Raw genomic sequence first — 8931 nt, 5'->3', positions numbered from 1 at the left:
CTCTTGAACTTATTTGTGCTTTGATCTCAGCTGGGTTTACATGCTAAACAACAAGTAGTTTAACAATAACCTGAAGATAATTTACAGTTTTTACATGCAGAGAACAGCAAGACATACTGCAGAAGAAAAGTAAGAATGTGTTTTGTGAGATAGTTTACTAATAAGATAATGTGTATTGTGATGTTTTTGATTGTGGAATAATAAATCATGTTGAAAGATCACATATTGTCTTGTTTCCAGTTTTTTTTATAAACCTATTATATAGTTTGTGTGTGCGATTAGTGATTTGTTGCACCATTACACTTAAGAAATGTCTCAGCTAGTAGACGTTAGTAATGTGTAACTCAGTTCCTAGGAAACATCTGTAGTTCGGTCCAATCAAAAGCAATCAATGATGTAAACAGGAAGTCACTGTAGCATCACAAGCTACAGTGACTTCCTGTATTGGGTCATCTGGTGTTATGCTAACATTATTAGCATATCATTTTATAATTTGAGGTATATTGTGTCATTTTTCTGAAATGGAGTTTAAGTGCTTCGTTATTTAACAGCATTTTAATCCAGTGTCATGTCAGATGTGTCAGCCAGAGATCCATATCTCACTCTAAATGGGTAATACATTAGCAAGCTAACATTAGATTTTTCAGCCTACCTGTTAATCATGTGTTGTACATTGTGCAGGTTTGACAGCAAATGGAGAATAAATCTTTATTATTATGCATGCTTTTCAATTGGCAGGCCGCCATCGCCGTCGTGTTTCATATTTACACACACACACACCTCTATATGTACACCTCATATGGCCATGCTTGCCTTCATCTGCCTCTGTGTTAATAATAATAATAATAATCACAGACTTCTCATAATGACACCACATATATAATAATATAATCTTCTGCCACAGAGAGCATGAGATAAGTAGGAGGGACAGAAGGAGGGAGATGAAATTTAAAACAAATATGAGGTTGGGAAAAGAAGATGGAGAACAGATAGGAACACAGTGGGTTGCTAATACACTGCTGTACTCCCTTGCCTATGTACTTGGCATATACACATAGTACTACAGTACTATGCTACAACACACTGACATACTTTTATTCCATAAACACACAGAGAACTGTACAAATACAAACATTATGTTCTGTCCTGCCAAACAGTTACCTTCCCTAAAGACAATTACATTTTCCACACTTGTCACACATTCACACACACAGCTTAGAGGCTGTATATGGTGCGTATGTTCAAACAGCACCTACTTTAGTTTAATATTACTGTTAGGGACAAAGCAGTGAGGCCACAAGGAAACAGGAGTTGAAAACCTGGGTTTTTATTTACCAAGATGTTGCTAATTAGGCCTAGGTCAACACAACATAACTATACTCAATATAATAACAATTAAACAAGGTGTTAATTGAACAAACTGATCTGCCACAATGACACACAAGGGAACATAAATAGTGGCTCAGCCAAACCAAACAACACACAAGGAGGTGGACACCCCCGCCCCCCCCCCCCCCCCCCCCACCACCACCATGACCTGGCAGCACATGGTTCGGCCCAATGAGCCGGATCCAGGATTTAAGAGTCCTCAGCCCTTAGCCACGCCTTTTGCTCCACCAGGAAGAAACTTCCCCCAACAACCACGGAAACTCAAACACAGAGAACCAAACAATTAATATGGTTACAAATCAGACAGACTGTGTTTATTGTTTAAGTGTGGTTGACTGCAATTGAAATTAAATTGTGTAGGTAACAAAACTGATGAGGTGAGAGAGTGTGAATTGGGATCTTATTACCATGTGTGCCTGTGGCCATCACAATCACACAGCTACTAGCCTTAGCCAGCTACAGCCCACATAATGCTAAATGGCAAACTGACCATTTGCTAAACCCTGCTTCCCCTTAGTTATTGTTGCTACGCCTGTCAAGGTTTCTGTTCTCACAGGGCACATATGCAGTTTACAATAACGGTGGTAGATTTACTGCCCAAAATGTTTTGCATGTTTCAAAACAATGGGTCCTTGATTTCAGACGGAGGTAGACAAAAGCAGGCTTCTCAGATCTAGTCTGAACCAAATCTGAATTGACAGCTGTTGCTTGCACATTTGGTCAGCTGTAGCTAGCTAATTAAATTAATGTTAACTTCATGGTTCTTTTGAAAATGTCTCTGGGTGACTTTTTATTTTTTCCAGCTGGCTTGTTTTTAAAAATGGTCTTAAAGTCAAGATGAAATGAAAAATTCCCTTTTAACCCTTTTAGATCACATCCCTGGTCATATTGTGCACCTATCTAACAATATATGCCCAAAAAATTACAAAAATCTATTTCTTTGGATTTTGAGAATACAAGAATACAATCAGTTTCCTTCCTGTAAAACAAAATATGACGTGCACTTATACAAGCTTGAACCAACCAACGTCACATCCTGCCTGCCTGCCTGTCCTGTTTTACTCAGAAATGTGCCACGATACGGTTAGATACTCTCAAAATGCCGTTTCATCTCGACTTTTGATACGGACTTGATGGCTACGTGCCTGTACATGACATCACTGGACACATGATTACTAACAGACTGAGGCTAAAGCTATATGTCACACATGCTGGGTTATGTTGGCTTGAGTTGCAGGAGTGTAAATTCACTCAAATCTAATAATGAGCAGGAATCTAAACTCTGATAGTTGTAGTATGAAATGCTCCTTGGCCTTGAAAGTTAGATAACTACTGTCGGCACTAAGATAGTGAGCTGAACATGCCAACAATTGCATCTTATATTAGAGCCGATAAACACATTAATTAATGTTTAATCCAGTCTTTTTTCCTCTTGGGTTTTTGGTTTTCGAAAGGCTAACGAAAACCACCCTCCACAGAAATCCAAAGCTTGACAGGCCTGCCACGCCCAGTTACGGTTGCTAAGCTATGATTGGACAATTGCTGCTTTGGGGCAGGGTTTAGCGATCGGTCAATAAGTCGCTTAGTTATCAGTGGTTTCGATGTTTATGGGGCTCTGAAACTGTGCTAGCAAAGAAGCTAGCTGTTGTTGTTGATGGGGAAAAACAGGATGAAGGGAAGATGGGGGCTGAAGTGAACGGCAGCAGGGCACTGCAGCACACTGGAGAGAGAGATGAAAGAGGGAAACTGACAAAAGCAAAAAGAATCTCTTATTTATTTCATTCAGTGGATCTTAAAAACGCTCAAGAGGGGAGCATGACGGAGGAGCTTATTGGATTTATTTCACACTATCTCTCTCTCTCTCTCTCTCTCTCTCTCTCATGCAGCCCTACACACATTTTCATTAGGCAAACATATTAGACACACTTTCACACCATCAGACATGTGCCTTCACAATTAAGATACATTCATTTCTCTCTGTGTCTCCCCTTCATTCGCTCTCCATTTCCTCTCGCTCTCTTAATCAAACAATCTAACTGTCAGTGCTTCGCCCAATCAGTGTCCAACACAAACACACACACACATTTTCATTATGCACGCACATTAGAGACACTTCCACATGATCACTGACCTCATGTCTGATCTCAGTGTCCTCTCTTACATATTACAGTCCCACCAACACACAATATTACTTCACATTAGAGTGCCACCTACAAAAGCTTTAAGATTTTCAAAAAAGTGGAGATGAAATTTTGGAATTGAAATCTGGCCAGAAATCTTTTTTTTTTTTTTTCTGCTGCCAAATGAGGCAACACACATCGGAAAATGTCTCACTTTCAATACACACAAACACACGCACGCACACTTTTGTGGAGAATTTCCCAAGGCTGTGTCTGTGGACGTCTAAGTCATAAATCACAGTTCTGACATATTAGCAACACGCCAGAATCATGCCACATCACCATATGTCCTCTCTCTGCCCTGAAGTCATTCCCATCTGGTAAATCAGAAACAAATATAAACATAGATACACACACGTACACACACACCCATACTGTAGGAAAATACATGCATTGTAATATACACAGACACATCGCGCATGGAAACTCGCTCTTGAATGTGACTGTGAATGTATCCAGCTCACTGACTTTGCAGTATATTTGTATTGTCAGTCATCTTGCACTAACTCCCCTCCTCTCTCTTCCTCCAAACAGTTTGTCTTTCAGTCTCTAATTTCTCTGTGGTTTTCAGTTTCCTCTAACTTCTTCCTATTGCCTGCCCTCCTCCTCCTCCTCCTCTTGTCCTCCTCTTGTCCTCCTCTTCCTCCCAGTCTCTGAGCACTGGCCAGAGGCGTGAGAAGGTTCCAGCTCACTGAGCAGAAACCCTGCAGTCCTCCTCCTCCTCCTCCTCCTCCTCTCTTCAAGAGCCACCCTGTCTTCCTCCCCTCATCCTCCTGTTGTACAGCCAATAACTGAGGAGAGGAGAGGAATGTGAGAATTGTGGAAAGAGAAAGAAACAAAGACAGAGATAAAGGGCAAATACAAGACACGTGATTTCGAACTACATTTCCCATGATGCCTTTCTCCACAGGGACCCTTGACCCCCCTGCTGCCTAGCAACACTGGGGTCATAAGCCAATGTTAATCAGACTTTTAAGTTAATATTGTAAGAAAGAAGACGACGTTTCAGTAATGAAACCGCTCAGAAACGAATGGACCTGCAGGTTCAGTCCAACTCACACCACCTATTGGCAAGACAAGTAACAGCAGCTGCAGTTTTTTGGTGCAGACACACTGATGTGCGCCATCGACAGGTAAGAAAAGTAATAGCTGCTGCAATTTTGCCACCTGCAGGCAAAAACATGAGAAGGTAAACAACTGCATACATTCACTATATCTCATTTAGTTGTTTTACATTACATTTTCGTAGAAACGTAACACTGACCAAATTAGGTTTTTCATGAAAATAAAGAGGAAATGTTCTTGTGATTAATGTATCTGCCAAGTTGCAAATTATTTACACTGAATTTATCAGCCATCTGGCGACATATACAATTTGTTTTCCCCACAATATTCACTCAACTAAGACACGATTAATATATTTCATGGTTTGGTTTAGGCACTCACAGCACTGGAAATTGTAATCCTTAAGATTTCAGTCATGCGATCTGATTTCTTGCTGCGCTAACCCTGGTGACAAATACCACGTTTCCTGTGGCGTCTTCACAATAAAAGCCACCATGTGTTTCCGCAGTTGAATGGTTTTAATTTGAACAAGCAGCAGTAAAAAATGTTCAGTGTTCATTAACAGTGACCTAATACATCTCTGACACAGTGTTAAGAGAATAGTAACAGTAAACAGTGTGGCTGATGACAATGAGATGAAATTATTATAGGTAGGATTAGGTAGGTAATCTGAACCCAGCACGGCAATGGCGGACTCCGCCACTAACACTGCTATATAGAGAGATTATTACTGAATGTAAATACATTGAAGAAAAGAAATGCATAGTATCAACAATGAGGTTTAGTTTTATGAAAATCTTAAGGATTATAACTTTAAGGTTAGAGAAAGAGCGTGGACTTTAATATTGACTTGGAACATTGTGTTTACTTTATTAACAAAACAAAACCACCATCTTTCGTTAACCTTAACAAAAGTGCTTTGTTGCCTAAACCTACGCCCACCAACACTAATTTGTGTGCATTTCAAAAACTATGAACTTCCTTCATTGGAAATAATTTAGCCATTGAACACACTGACTTCTCACTCTGTCTTCTTCTAATTTGTTGCCTCCATCAATACCTCTCTCCCTTCAGTCTTTCCTCCTCATCCTTTCTGCCCTTATCTCTCCACTCTTCTTCTTCTCCCCCCTCTCCCCCCACAGTCTCACCTCTTGCTTTCCCTCTTTTTCCTCCCTCCTCTCCTCCTGTGCTGTCACTCCTCCTCCTTCCTTTCTCCAGCTTCCCTCCCTCCCTCCTGTCTCTCACCAGAGGTGAAACGCTGTACTTCTCTTCCTGAAGTCATTTCTATGTTAATGAGTCTCCTTGTGAGATAACACAGGCAGCAAAGGCCTCGGACACACACACACACACACACACACACACACACACACCCACTGGCAGAGCAAGTGAGAAGGATGATAGGACCTGTCACTGCTTTCTCTGTTGATCTGTTCATGCAATTATTTAATTATTAACTGTAATCCTTCTTTCTCCCTCTCTTCACTTTTCTCTCTGCGTTTGTTTTTGATCGCTTTAATTCCTCTGTTTCCTCCTCTGTTTATTTTGTTATTTTGTCTGACAACCACCATTTCCTTCAGCTAAACATCCAGTCGCTCTGTCACTCAGCACATCACTCTCTCCATCTTTAAGTCACTTGCAGCCTGATAGTCAGTCAGTAAATCAGTCAGTTAGTTAGTTATGGCACTTCAACATTGAACCATATTGACACCAACTGACAGCTAATCCTACAATACTGTAATTACTCAAAATACCAATACTTCTTCATTTAACTAAACATCATTTTCCACTCATCTGTCTCTTTGTCACCTTGATAAAACATGCACAGAAGGACAGACAGAGAGAAAGAAATGTCTGTTTCTTGCATATGTGCATGGGTGTGGGTGTGTTCATTCACACACAAGCATGTACACTGGATATTACAGAGCCATCATTGATTCTCATTGATTAATGAATATGGCTCTGCATACTCCAAGAGAAAGAAAGAAATATCCAGTAAATAAACACATCCAAATAACAATTAGAGAGGGGGGATACATGCATTTATTCAACCCTGCAGTCGTGTCATCATATCATTTGTATTGGTCTCCAGTGAGGGAGATAGGCTTCCATTCATTGCTGTTTAAACAGGCAATACAATGAGCTTTAAAATAGTCAGATCTGTTCAGCCGCCTGTGGCACACACACACACACACACAGACACACACAGACAAGACACTTACACATGTTCATATGTGCACACACTTGCACACAGCAGAGTCACGTGAACACATAAGACATAAGACACAGGCACACGCCTACAGTACATGCACACACACTCATGCACCCACGTGCACGCACACGCGCACTCCAGTGTGTTAAGTGAACTGTGAAGCTCAGACCGCCTTGTGTGGAAGCCTCGCTGGAGTGGAATCATTAAAAACGGTCCGTGGCTCTTTAAGTGGCGTCTCTGCTTCTCTCCCGGGCGCGATTCTTCATGCATCGCTTGCCAATCTCTCTCTCCCTCTCCCTCTCTCTCTCTTTTACTCTCTCCTCTAACTAATCAGTGCGGTGCAGGGGCTGCTGGCGCCGCGGAGGAGAGAGGAAGAACAGAGGGGAGAGAACAACGCTACGCTTCGAGTCAGCACCAAGGACAGCGCCACAGCGCGTCCCGTCGTGCATTCAGCGCCATGGACAGCTCCACCGCGCGGCAGACGCTCCTGACGCGACAGCGGCAAGCGGCGCGGCACTGCCTAAAAAACTTAAAGCGGCATTTAAGATATTAGAAGCGGTCAGTTTGTGAACACATCTAATCAACATTACTGTTTTTATAACACTCTGGTGTAGCTATAGTCCAATATCTAATTACAATGACTTTACACTTGCTAGCTTCTATTATCTTGGAAAACGTGCTCAGTGCTTTGATACAGGTCTCCTGTGCCTGAAACAGAAACATAAAGATGATGAACCCAAAATGTGCTCTCCCCTCTGGACTGGAGCCCCCCATGCTTTATACTGACGGCGTTGCGGCGGTGGGCGGGACATGCAGCTGTGACTGTACGTGATTAGTTCCTGAAGGGCGCTGTCACCCACGAGCCCAATCCGAGCCGAGCGGTGCGGCCTCAGGCGGAGTTTGAGGAGACGCGCGGTTAGTTTTAGTTTGTGTTGGTTGGACCGAGAGGAGGAGGAGGAGGAAGACGAAGAGGAGGAGGAGGAGGAGGAGGCGACGGCTGTCATTTTTTTTTTCATTTGTACCAACGGGCACGTTTCTCGGGAGCAAACCCAGGCGGGTGTAGCTGTCCTACAGGCTCCATCAGCAGGCGTCTCATCGGACGGTCTGTCCCGGTGGTGGTTGAACTTCGGCGGTGAGAGAGAGCGAAGGCGGCTGTGTTGGAGGAGACATTTGATGAATCCCGTTTTGGTCTCATTTTTCGTGCCTATTTAAAGCCCATTCAACTTAAACACCCGTGCTGCGTGTCTCTCCACTGCAGACAATCTATGAGGAAAAACTGAATTTCCATTAGCGGCTGCGTGTATGGACGAGTTTCTGTAGACTACACTGTGGACATCGAGGAGGAGGGGGGGGAAAACATGTCAGTGAGTCAACAGCTGGAGTGGAAAACACACGACGGATCTCGGTCAACGTCCTCTCTCTCTTCATAGCTGACGTATGGGCTTTATTCATCCGTCCATTCATTCAGTAATTCAGCAGGACACCGAGCAAGACAGAATAAATCCACTGTGCCGCCTCATATTTTGGCGCTGCTGTGAGAGAGATTGTCGAAGGAGGGGATCCTTCACCGGTCAAGAAATCCAGCGGTGAGTGAGGGGCGAGTCGCCTAAACAAAGATGTGTTAGTAGAGACACATTAGAAACCCTCTCCCTTGACCTGTGCTGTGCGGTTAACATCAGTCAAGAAAACAAACTAACCCCCCTTTTGTTGTTGTTTTAAAGATGGAGTCCCCCCACGCAGACCTTGGCTGTTAATGGTTAACAGATTAATAAGGGTGCTGTTTTGGAAAAGCAGCAGCAGAAGTTGAGAAGAGAAGAGAGGAGGGAGGGAAGGAAGGAAGGAAGGAAGGAAGGGAGGAGGAGAAGAAGAAAAAGGAGAGATAGAGCGAGAACGGAGCATAGAAGAAGAGGAGGGAGAAGAGAAGATCTCTGGTTACTGGGGGATAAAGCGGCTCTAACGCAGCTCGCCCTGCCTAACCCCGGGACTAATAAACGGAAGGAGGGAAGGAGAGGCGGAATGTGGCATCGCCGTTACCCTCCGCTCTGACTGAGTGAGGGCAGTGTCGGGTAGTCGGGGACAACCGGTGGT

This window comes from Enoplosus armatus, chromosome 17, assembly GCF_043641665.1.
Source record: "Enoplosus armatus isolate fEnoArm2 chromosome 17, fEnoArm2.hap1, whole genome shotgun sequence".
In the NCBI taxonomy this organism is placed as follows: domain Eukaryota; kingdom Metazoa; phylum Chordata; class Actinopteri; order Centrarchiformes; family Enoplosidae; genus Enoplosus; species Enoplosus armatus.
Note: the sequence above shows the minus strand (reverse complement) of the source record.